This window comes from Hermetia illucens, chromosome 3, assembly GCF_905115235.1.
Source record: "Hermetia illucens chromosome 3, iHerIll2.2.curated.20191125, whole genome shotgun sequence".
NCBI lineage: Eukaryota > Metazoa > Arthropoda > Insecta > Diptera > Stratiomyidae > Hermetia > Hermetia illucens.
In genome coordinates, this window is record NC_051851.1 from 23919628 (window position 1) to 23931226 (window position 11599).

Sequence of the window (11599 nt, forward strand, 5' to 3'; positions counted from 1 at the left end):
AAGCCATATACAAGCACATGTAGAAGAGCCAAGGGAGGATGTTGCTCGTGAAGAACGCCAACGCACCCTAGATAAGTGGCAACTCTCTCGGCAAAATGAAACTAGAGGCAATGTTTGGCAATGTTGTTATGGGTAACGCTCATCACCCCTTTTTTTCTTGTGGAAAGTGGGATGGCAGTCGTCAGCAGCTCTATTTAAACGCAGACAACATTGTCGAGGGGATGCTGAGGAATGCTGCCAGGTGGAACCGTGTTGCGCATTACATTCGGGATCTTCTCGTTACAAAAAAGATAAAGCTCGACCGGTGGAGAGCCGGATGGCAGGAGTTCCTTGAAATGACAGTTCCTTCGCTCCTCTCCCCTTCTGTTGGTGAAAGGAATTCCCTGATTTGAAGGCTCCGCAAGGCGGGAGAGCTCGAAGTAATATGACATACGGTTCCAGGCTAGCACTCTGATGATGGGGAAGCGTTTAGTTGGTAGTCCGACGACGTACCGTTGCAAGATTGCACCTACCCACCCACCCCAAAAAAAATGTTATACTGGTGTAAAAACCATGTGATACGTTTTCCGTTTTCTCGTTGGATTCGAACTCCAATCGCTATAGACGTTACGTTCGTCCTGGGGGTTTAACTTGAGCGGTGTAAGCATAATCCAACGGTCATCGGGTTCGGACATGGATTGATTTGGGCACCACAGCAGAATCTCCACCTCTACCGCTACTTAGGAATAGTGCCCCCAATTTGTACAGTGCAACTCTACACTTGAGCTCACAAGGAGCCCTGCCCGGAGACGCAACCGTAGCCACCATGAAACTCCCATGCATCCCACCATGAAAGAGATGTAAGAACGAAGAAGGTCGCAGGATTGTCGTGGGAAGTTGGCAGTGGACTCAGCAAAATTAGTGGAAGAAAGGAAAGATTCGGTGGGGTTACGGGAAAAGCAAGTGCAGGCCCAAAATGATTTCAAGATACTGCGGGCAAGGGTTCAACAACTATCTCTTATAAACTTTTTTAATCGTCGACTTCACTACTACAGTACACTGTAAGAGGCAATGTGGTCAGCATTGCTTTCGCCTAAGATTAGGGTAATGACCGACACCAAGCTGAGCTTCAAGGGCAGCGAAAGCTAGTTAACGTGATGTTGCCTAATATCGGGAGGCGATCCTGATCTTCCTCCCCCTGCGACTCCTATCTGCATGGGCGCGCATTGTGAACCGCAAAAGGGGAGACCCGCATACCAGCCAATCACACTGAGTTTGTGCAGCGCTTATAGGACAGCATCAGTTGAGGCCGAAGATGAGGATTGTCTGGGACCTCCCAGCGAATCCTCCTGAGCTGGCTAATCACTAGGAAGAAAGTGTACCAAAGATAGCGGCAGCGATGGGATAATAAACACAGAATTGATTCGCCGATTGACAGAATTCTTAAAGGACACAGTAACAATAGAGCATATTTGCATCGCTACAAATTGGGTGCGCGCCACATCCTACATTCCAATGTCCAAGATTCGTAGATGAACAAAGAAGGTATCCACACCCTTAACGTAGTTGCCGAACCCCCTAATTCTTAAACTGATATGAACTAGGGAAAGGATGATAAACAAAGGGATATTCTCGAAAAAAGCATTACTGTTCGCGTCAAGCATATGGTTCTAAATTATCAATGTTTCCATTAATCTGCCTAATAAAGAATGACAAAGTACGACCTCAGTGAAATAATAGATTTACTTTCTTCACTGAAATCTTCATTCACATCTCACTGGCCATGGCATAAAAAGGCGGGAATGTCCTCCACTCCTTGAGATACTAATGCATATTTGACATATATAAATTGTCTACTAATTTGGATGCTGAAACCTCTTCACTTAGATTCAACCAGAACTTACTGCACATTATCATGTTACACTTCAAGGTGACCCAATTGCCACTAATTCGGGTTGCACAAGTGGTCAACATGGTGTTCACACAATCGTTCTCTTTCCACATCTCCCAATAAATTATGAGCCACTTCAAAAACGATTTAGCTATTCCCAAACACCATATTCAAAATATCAAATGTCTACCGTTACACGTTAATTTGAAATCAAAAAGCTTCCCGCCAGGACTAAATTTGGCGCCAAATTACCTCCTGTTTTCATCCACAGGCGTTTATTATTCATCGTTTTCAATTTTAATTCCACAGAAAAAACAGGATAATGAATTCCTTTGTTATCATATTTAATGTAAATCTAAAAAGGAATCCAAGGGACTCGTGCCACCCGCAAGCTTCAACAAAACGATAAGTGACACTATTCAAGTGAGGATGATTTTCGCACGACAAAAGGACATTTGCGGAAAGAGTTTTGAATGCTGAAACGTGTCCTGCGTTGAAATGCATAAAGTGGTTGTTATCTACCACTTTTACAGGACACTCTTTGTGTACTTTCTTTCACTACCTGATATGTAGGGTACCTGTCCATAGTCAGTTTTGCAAAGTGGAAATTTTCAAAGGAGGCCGGACCTGTCCAATTGTCATTTACAAGGTGTCAGCGTGTCAATCATCCGATGTGGTGAAAGGTCGAAAAAAACTGGAAGGATGAAAATTCCGTACTACACGAACAATATCTTGGATGGGGGATGAAAATTATAAATTTAAACTTTTGTGGTCCTCTGAAAACGCCTCCAAAAAATTAATTCAATTCAATTATTTGAGCCTAATTTTTCCTGGAAAACCAATCATCAATTACAGGATTCATTACATTTCCTAATCATCTCCCAAATGGCCCATACCACGCCTGAACAAAAGCAAATTATTACAAATATCATAATTCTTACTAAACAAATCTATAAATTTCTTTGACACAACCCATATGGGAGTGCAGTTTGTGGTATGATCCTTATGATCCTTCCAGAAAAAAACCCAGGCTCAAATACTTTCCCAAAAAATCAAAGTAGTCTTGAATGGGTCACTCAGTTTGATTCATGATCAGCACATTTACCGAATTCCTAAATGCGATCGGTCACCCCATTCTCCCTTGATCCTGGAATGTAGTACGTGATCTTTCCGTTGGTTTGTTGATACTATTCGCCTTCAAGGATTCTCATGATTTTTCCAAATAAACATCAAGAGACAACCAGAGAGTTGCATATAGTTTTTATTATTTAAGTCAGGTTCATGTTTATATTGTGAAGTAAGGATGATCCTTCCGAGGGAGGTCCATCTCATCTTTTTTTCAGGGCTCGTTACATTAAACACTTTAGTTTTGTTCAGGAATTCCTTTCAGGATGAGAGAGACGAGCTGTATATCAGGTTCATAACCGAATTTCTTGGAAGATCTCTCTTTGTATCGGGCCGAATAGTGAATATTTCCGCCTTTTGTCTCTTGGCGGGAAATCGGGATTTATTCTTATCTTAATGCTGGTTTAAGGATGCGCTTCGGGTTTGTAGGACATAATGGAATTTTATTATTTCAAGCGTCATGTTACACGGAGAGATTTGGCGCCAAAATTTTAGTGTGTACCATGTTACGTTATAGGGGATGAAAATGATAACCAAATCATCCTGGCACCCTTAGAACTGAGGTCGTTGAAAAATATTTTTTCTCTCCAAACTTTTCGTATGGTGAACGCATCCTTGGAGCTTTGAAATACCTGTCCAGATTCTCATGATGCTGCACTTGGAGTTGAAGTCTAATGTATTAATTGTTAATAATAAGTTGGGTCAGCGCGGTTCGTCATGACAATAGGTCAAGCGGCCACTCCAAGTACCCAGATTCATTAAAATAGCGCTCAACATGGGGCCTGGAAACGGCTCCAAACTTCATCCCTAAATTGCTAGATAGAGGTGACACTAGCCTTAGAAACCTTGTTCCAGGATAAGCTCCACGTTGAAGCCACTTATAGTCAACGAAAATCCCTGAACCATCTATCCAGCCTGCCAATGAATCTGATTAAAGCATCAACCATTAAAGGAGGTACATAGTATTTCACCACACCGGAAGGCGCTTCTTCAATTTTCGCTCGACATTTGAACACTGCTTTCACTGCTGGTAGACAGCCTTGCTCAGCAACATTGACATGTACGAAAACTTTATTTCACTCCCCAGTCTGGCTGCCTGGTCTGATTACGCTTTATATTACGGTTGCATAATTCGGCAAGTCCCCAAGACCTCCTTGCGGTAACCGTTGAAAACTGTCTTTGGACAGGCAAGAGTGTGTAGGTCCGGACAGGGGCTGGGAGCAGGCTCATCCAATTGACGAGGATTTCTTTGTCTGCTGGTCATGTGTTAAGACCAGGTGGATCTGGCGAGGGATGATTCGAAGAAACAGTCTGGGGATTGTCCTTGCAGTAGAGAAGGGACTAACAGGACCCCAAGCCAAAATAGAACATCATACGCCGAGAACAGCGGGGCCAATGGGCAGCCTGGTCTTTAGTGTGCGAACACTGAATACCTTGGGCACCTTCAGTTTGAAATAAGATCTTTACCCTGGTGGTCGGGCTAGCCAGGGAAAAACTTTTTCCCTCGTGAGACAAAGACACGAACTCAAATAAAAAACTAAAAAAACAAACGAACGGAGAAGAGGTAGTGATCCTAGGCGCATACTGGGAGGGCGAGCTGCTGACATCCAACCCGGACAGTAGTCGCCGAGGGAAAAACAGTCGCTGCCAGCCGTAGCACCGCCATGCTGAAATCAACCGGAGAAACTTCCCGGAGCGTGGCGGCAGATAGACTAATGGTTTCCAGCGCGGAATCAAATGGCTCTGAGCTGAACGAAGTGAGTACATATTCCACAAACTTCCCTGGGCGTGGTGGCGGAAGGATTAGCAGTGTTCAGCTTGAAATTCACTGCTTTCGAGCTGGGTGGCGTGACTACATACTACTCCTAACCCGAAATCGTGTACGTCGGGGCCTCCTCAAAAGCAAGGACTGACAAGAATGTCGACCACTGGAAACCGACTAAGACGCGGAGGTCCACTGCAGTCTTGGCCAAGGACCAGTCCCAGAAAGCCATACATATTCTAAGCAAGATTGCGAAGAATATGGAGGCCGAAACGCGAGCGAAATGAAAAGGATCTCATTAAATACCAGGCGATTGTTAAAAAATATAACGCTCCTGGCAGACGAACTGAAGGCGAAGTCCACCGCTCTCAAGACGAGGTCGAACAGAAACACAGCGGAAGTATGCAAGGACTCGCAGCCCAAGCAAACTCTGTTAACAGGTAAGTAGCAACAGAAACCCGACGAGCAACGAACTGCGAAACCCTTCAGCGACGTGGCCAAGATTCACTTACGTATGACAGACTAGCGCCGGAGATATGTACCAGTATTGCGGCTAGGTTGTCGGAGGCGGTCATGGACCATCTCCTGGACGACAAAGGCGAACGCAAAGGATTCATCCCTCGCATCGATTCCTCTCAGGTGGTCCGTGGGTTCCACGTTATAGCATGCAAGGACCAATTCACCATAGACTTTCTCGGTTCGTGTGTCGCTAAAACCAGCGACGCCTGGAAGGCCATGAAGTTCAAAGTCATCCCTTGTCGCTCGTATGTAATTGCCAAAGATCCGCATGGATAAGAACAAGCCCGTCCAATCCTTGCGCCTAAAAGACCCGGAGATTCCCATATACGACATCAAGAAGGAGGAACCCCAGGCGAAGATTCAACCTTTTGTGGAGGCGCGACCTGATTAACGAGGATTCGTCCAAGCTCCGCACCAGAATAATATAATTCACCAAGAAGTTAGGCCGGCAGAGTAATCGTGGAAGTTTAGTCTAGAATAAGTTTTGAGAGAAAAAGTTGAATTGAGATTTTAGGATTTTTGAATTGAAAATAAACAAGGATTTGTAATTAGATTTTAGATGAATAATGAAGAATTAATAAATGGTTCGGAGCCAAGAACGCAAAGGTGAAAGTGTTCCGCTCCGCGAAACGGAACGACGATCTGGATCCAGTCGACGCCGCCAACGAGTTGTTGGAGGAGATGAAGAACGACGGTCCGACAGGGACTAATAAATCCTCTACCCAAGCAAATCATCCTGAAGGTAGCGGAGATAAATCTACAGCACTCGAAGTGCGCCTCGGCTAATCTGCTTGGCTTCCTCCTAGAAGAAGACATCGACGCCACACTGGTACAGTCACCCTGGATCGGAGGCGATCGAACCATAAAAAGGCTCCAAAGCAAATATTATTATTCCACAGGGGAAGAGACGGAACAGATCCAGAGCATATATCCTTGGGAGGAAGAGTCTGAGTTTCAGCGACTTAATCGTGGTCAAACTAAAGCAGGCAGGGACAGAGAACGTGTATATTTCCTCAGCTTAGATGAACCAGCACCGACCAGTTCCACCAGAAAAACTGTAGCATTTGACATCCATTATAGCATCAAAGAAGGCCAACCTGTTCATAAACTGCGACGCCAATGCAAGACAGACGCTTTGGGTTAAGTGGGAAATCATCGAAAGAGGTGAGTCATTGTTTGATCTTATTATTAATACAAATCTATCGGTGTGTAACAGAGGCAGTATAGCAACCTTCCATTTTCCCAGTCCGGAGAATTGTGACTGTTGGGAGGAGGTCCTTAATAACACCCTACTAACCGACAATTCTTAGGGTGGGGATTGTTTGATCCTGCTCAGATCATAGTTGGTTATTTTTCAATCTAGATCTCGCCGTAGAGGTTCCAGAGGATTGACTGGAGGAAGTTCTGTTAGGTTATCAAGAAGAAATTCTCCGGTGCGACGAACTGGAATCAAAGGTCGGGGCTCTGGAAAAGGCATTCGAAATCGCCTTTAAAGTCTCGTGTCCTCCTACAATACATCAAATAGAACTGCCTGAAGAAGTACAAGTCGGCCATCAATACTGCCAAGAGGCGGTCCTGATTGGACTATTATCAAAACAGTGAAAGCGCCAAAAAATCTGGGAGCCTCAGTAAGATTCTCTCCCCGGCCAAATTGGGGGACTGTGAGTCAGTCTTGGTGGAGGGTATACAGCCATCCACGCCGTGCGAAACTAGCGGTAATTACCGACGATAAGATCGGCTCATCTATAAACAGCTTCTCCACATATAAATCTCCGGGCCCAAATGGCATAATGCCAGTCACGCTACAGAAGCAGCAAGAAAGGTTTGTGCTGTGGCTTGTTGAGATTTACCAGAGCTGTCTCTCCTTGGGATATGCGGTTTTGATATCGAAAGCGAGCAAGCATCCATCATGACCAATCAGGCACACTCCTTTCGTGTTGAAGACCCTAGACCGCATCTTGGACAACCACTTAAGAACCATTCTGAAGAGAACGCCTTTCTCTAAGTCCCACCACGCCTACCTCAAAGGCAAACCCACAGAAACCGGTTTCTACGAAGTGATTGGCACGATTGAGCGGCCACTGTAGTAAAGCAGTATACTCTAGCTGCCTTCCTGGATATTCCGGAAGCATTCAACAACGTTAGTACCAACGTCATCAAAGAAGCTTTGGATTGGAGGGCTATCTTACGGATTAGATAATGTTAATGCTAAGAGCGAGGACAATCCAGTCTCGGAGGAAGTTCCTGATCAGAGCTGTGAATAGAAGCAAGCACCAGGGTGGCGCCATTTCTCCGGTTAACAGTGATTTATGAAATTTTGCAAATAATGGTTGGGAGTGGGGTGAAGGGGGTGATATATACATGCCAAAAACTTGGTGGTATCAGGGATGTTTCCATCCATTATGAGTGACATCATAGAACGGACGTGGGGAAAAGTGTGCCTATGACCCGCAAGCCGCAACCAAATCGAAACTGATGCTACTGACCACCAAGCAAACGGTATCAGAATTCCACCTCAAACGGTTAAATGGAAAAAATTGGTTCTTTCCTTCAATGTAAAGTATCTGGGTGTAATCCCGGATCCAAAGCAAATTTGGAGATTGAACATAGAACTGCGTGTTAGGAACGCCAGTATAGCTTTTTATGCCTACAAGAGAACTTTTGTAAAGAAATAGTGTCTCCGGCCAAGGATGATTCGCTAGAGGTAGACAGCTGTTGCGCGTGCCATCCTAACGTACGGCTCTATTGTATGATGGCAGACACTGAAAAAAGGTACAATAGAACAAAGCTTAATAGGATTCTAAGACCCGCGTATGTAGTTATTATCAGGGCTGCCCATTGGATAGGTTACAGCTGGGAGTATCTGACTCTATTCGAACGGAGCCTCACTGATACCTGGTCGCCTCAGCAAGTATGCTTGACCTTACCGTGCTACGGGGAGCTAAGGGAGGGCGGAACTCTTAACCCCCATACTCATGGAAACTAAATGATTACACGAAGTGAAAACCGTATCGCACACAAACTGCCCAACCAGGCAGCGGCATACCTCCAAAGCACTGAGAGCCAGATGGTTACACCCAAGAAAGGAAGAAGTTGGGGCGTCAAGCAATGGAGCCAAGGCCAACATTGGCATACCGCCAGGACTACAACCAACAAAGGCTACTGCTAAAAAACCAGAGCCAAGCAAAAGCACATCAGAGGTCAGTATATAAGACATGAGGAAGAAAACACGCCTCAGTGGTGCGCTAAATGGTACCTGCGTTATCTGGAGGAAGGCCTCTATCAAAGCCAAGAAAGCGGGGAACCGCAAAGATTAGCTCGCAAGAACGGAATGCTCCGAAAACACCCAAACCTGAACCCAAGAGGGGGGAATCCCCGCTAGGTCAGAGGTGAAAGCAGAAGTCAGAAAGCCTGCCAATAGCTACGCTCGTGCGATCAAGGGCGTCCGACAGGCCATACCGTCAAAAACCTTTCCCGAACAAATATTCATTCATGGGGAGCAGGAAACTATCGAAGACCTTGTCAGGCAGATATGCAAGGCATGGACTGCGGCGCTTGTGTTCACCAGGATACGACGAAGTCACATACTCCCTAAATTCCTAGGTTGGAAAGGAGCAGAACTCGCCATGTGCCGGAGATGATATACCAGGAGCACACATGATGACAGCGTTTTTTCCAAAAGCCGCAGCACTGGAGCCGAAAGATCTCACAGGCTTCCTAATTCCCCAGAATGAGGAAAAGCTGGGGCAAGTCTCAAGGACAAATTTAGAGTAGTGCCGGCTCAGAAGCCCTGGGTGTACCGGGAGCAGATTTACGGTCTGCATGGAAGAAGCATACAGGTAATTTGAGACTCCTCTTGTGAAAAACCAAGAGCTTGCAGCACCGGAGATCTTGTGGATGTCCAAGTCTCACTGAAAGCCGTGGGAGATCTCGAGAGGCAATCTGATAGTCGGTCGCGATGCCAACGCCCTCCACGAAGTCTGGGAAAACACCGACATTAATCGAAGAGATGAGTACCTTCTTGGATTTATTCTTAGCAAAAAGTTAGAAATATGTAACATAAGGAAAACTCCAACTTTCATGACATAACCAACCCTAGGGAATACTATAATGAACGGGCTGATCAGGAATTGGAAGCCATATAGCAACGCGATCAGGGAAGCAAAACGGGGAATTCTGTGAAGGAGTTGAATAAACCATAGAAGCAACCAGACTATACAAAGCTACAGCCAAAGAGGAGGCAATATCTTCTATCTGTTTGAGGAAGGAAAATGGGACATTTATCGTGTCTCAGAACTCATTTCCTGGGATTTACCCCATGGCGGAAAGCAACAACATTCTGCCTACCGCCCCAACAACGAATAAAAGGCGGAAAAGGAAGAACTAGAAACTGGTAGAAGAGGTACACTCGGAAAATCATCATTCTGATAGGACTCAAGGAAAACATCAATCAAATCGGGAGTTCCGAACAGGGAGATCTAATGATGATGGTGAAATAACCTCCCAGAGAAGGCTTACTCTGCCTGGCTAGCGAATAAGTCCTTGAAGCAACAACATCAGGACTATGTGCTAAGAGGTGTACGGGCATTCCATAGATAACCAGTTCAAACTCGTTGGATTGTGGTAGCCGATAACCGAAAGTTGTATGAAGCGATTCAATAATATCAATGGCTGACATGCGGCTTCGTCCAGGGCAGAGGCAACTTATCAAACCCTGCCTCCTCTCCTCTTAACCTGAACTGGAATACTGCAGTCGGAATTCTGCCAAGAGAGTGCGAATTGTAGTGACCACCAGGAGCAACCTGACACCGGATTCGTATCTGCTATCCCTTAGCTTCCCAAAGTACAAAAGCAAATTGTCATAGGTGCGGCAAGAGGAGAGGCTTACGCCTAAATGTCCAGCTTATATCGTTGGAAGTCTCAGTCGAATTGGAGAGCAAGTATTTTTGGGACCCTCGATAACATTGTCGTAAAGCGTGCGTACATTTCAAAAGCAATCATAGTCCTTTTCGATAACCGAATGCCATATCCATGTGGTCGGTCCCTACCCGAGGCATTACTGACGTTCCGGTAGCAGTGAAGTTTCAAAATTTTCAAGTTCCTTGCGCACAAATGTCTATCTGTCTTGATCGACCGACAGGCAGGGAAAATCTTGAGTATATTCTTAAACTCCAACTCATACATAGTCAACACCGTCTCCGTCCGGGACTGATAAAGGAAAAAAGTTGTTCCAGAAAGGTCATTTGCCAACAATTATGTCGATTTCTCTTTTTGAATACGAGATGCTAGGGAACCAGAGGGAGGATGGAGATCACGCAGGAGAGGAGGCGCAGGAAACCATCCTAGGGACCTATGGAAAGCCTCCTATAATGGCCCGCTAACACTCGACATTCCAAAGACGTCGCACTTGGTCGGCTATGTAGGCGATATTGCAGCCCTTATTACCGGGCATATTGATGCGATGGGTAAGCGGATGGATGACTACTCATGGCCTTCAGCTGAAAAAAAAGAAATAATCATCTTAAAGCAAAAGAGCATCCTGACCCTGGGTTCCATATCGATTGACGAGTTGACTATTGAGTCAAAGCCAACGGTTAAGTACCTTGGGTTAACGTTCAACTCGAAAATCAAAGTGGCAGCGGAAAACACGATAGCTAGAATGTCGACCTTAAATCAATGTTGAGGCCCTCTTTGTTATATCTACCAGGAGATGTCTTCTTATGGGTGACACACAGTTCGTTCTGCATTATGTCGCGGACGCAAAGACTAATGTCCTTGGCAAGATGTATTTCAGGCACCTTAGCGAAGTGCAGAGACGAGAAGCCTTGCCTCTGAGCCGGCCGTGATGGTGATCGCGGGAGTGGTCCTCGTTGCCCTACTTGTTAAGGAACTTAAACCCATCTACCCAAGAGAGGTGGCTGTTCGTTAAAAACGGCAGCGCACATTATCTGAGTGGTAACACTCTCGGAAAAGTGAGTCAAAAGGCAGCTGGACTGAACAGATACACACGATTGGAAAGCCACGATCCCCTGACTGTGAGTTTTGCAATGGAGTGGTAGACGACGGTGACCCCATTTTTTTCTTTTGTGGAAGATGGAATGGGATTCGTTAGCAGTAGTAGTCACATGAGAGTCCAGACAACGTTGTCAAAGAGATGCTGGGGAGCACTGGTAGATGGAGTACCCTACTCAACGGGTAGAGAGACCGGATGGTTCCTTCAAATAGTTACTCCCTTCCTCCTCTCGCCTCCCGTTGATGAAAGCAATTTCCTGAGTTGAAGTAGTGTAGTAGACGAAATAACTAGACATGGGTCTGATAATTCA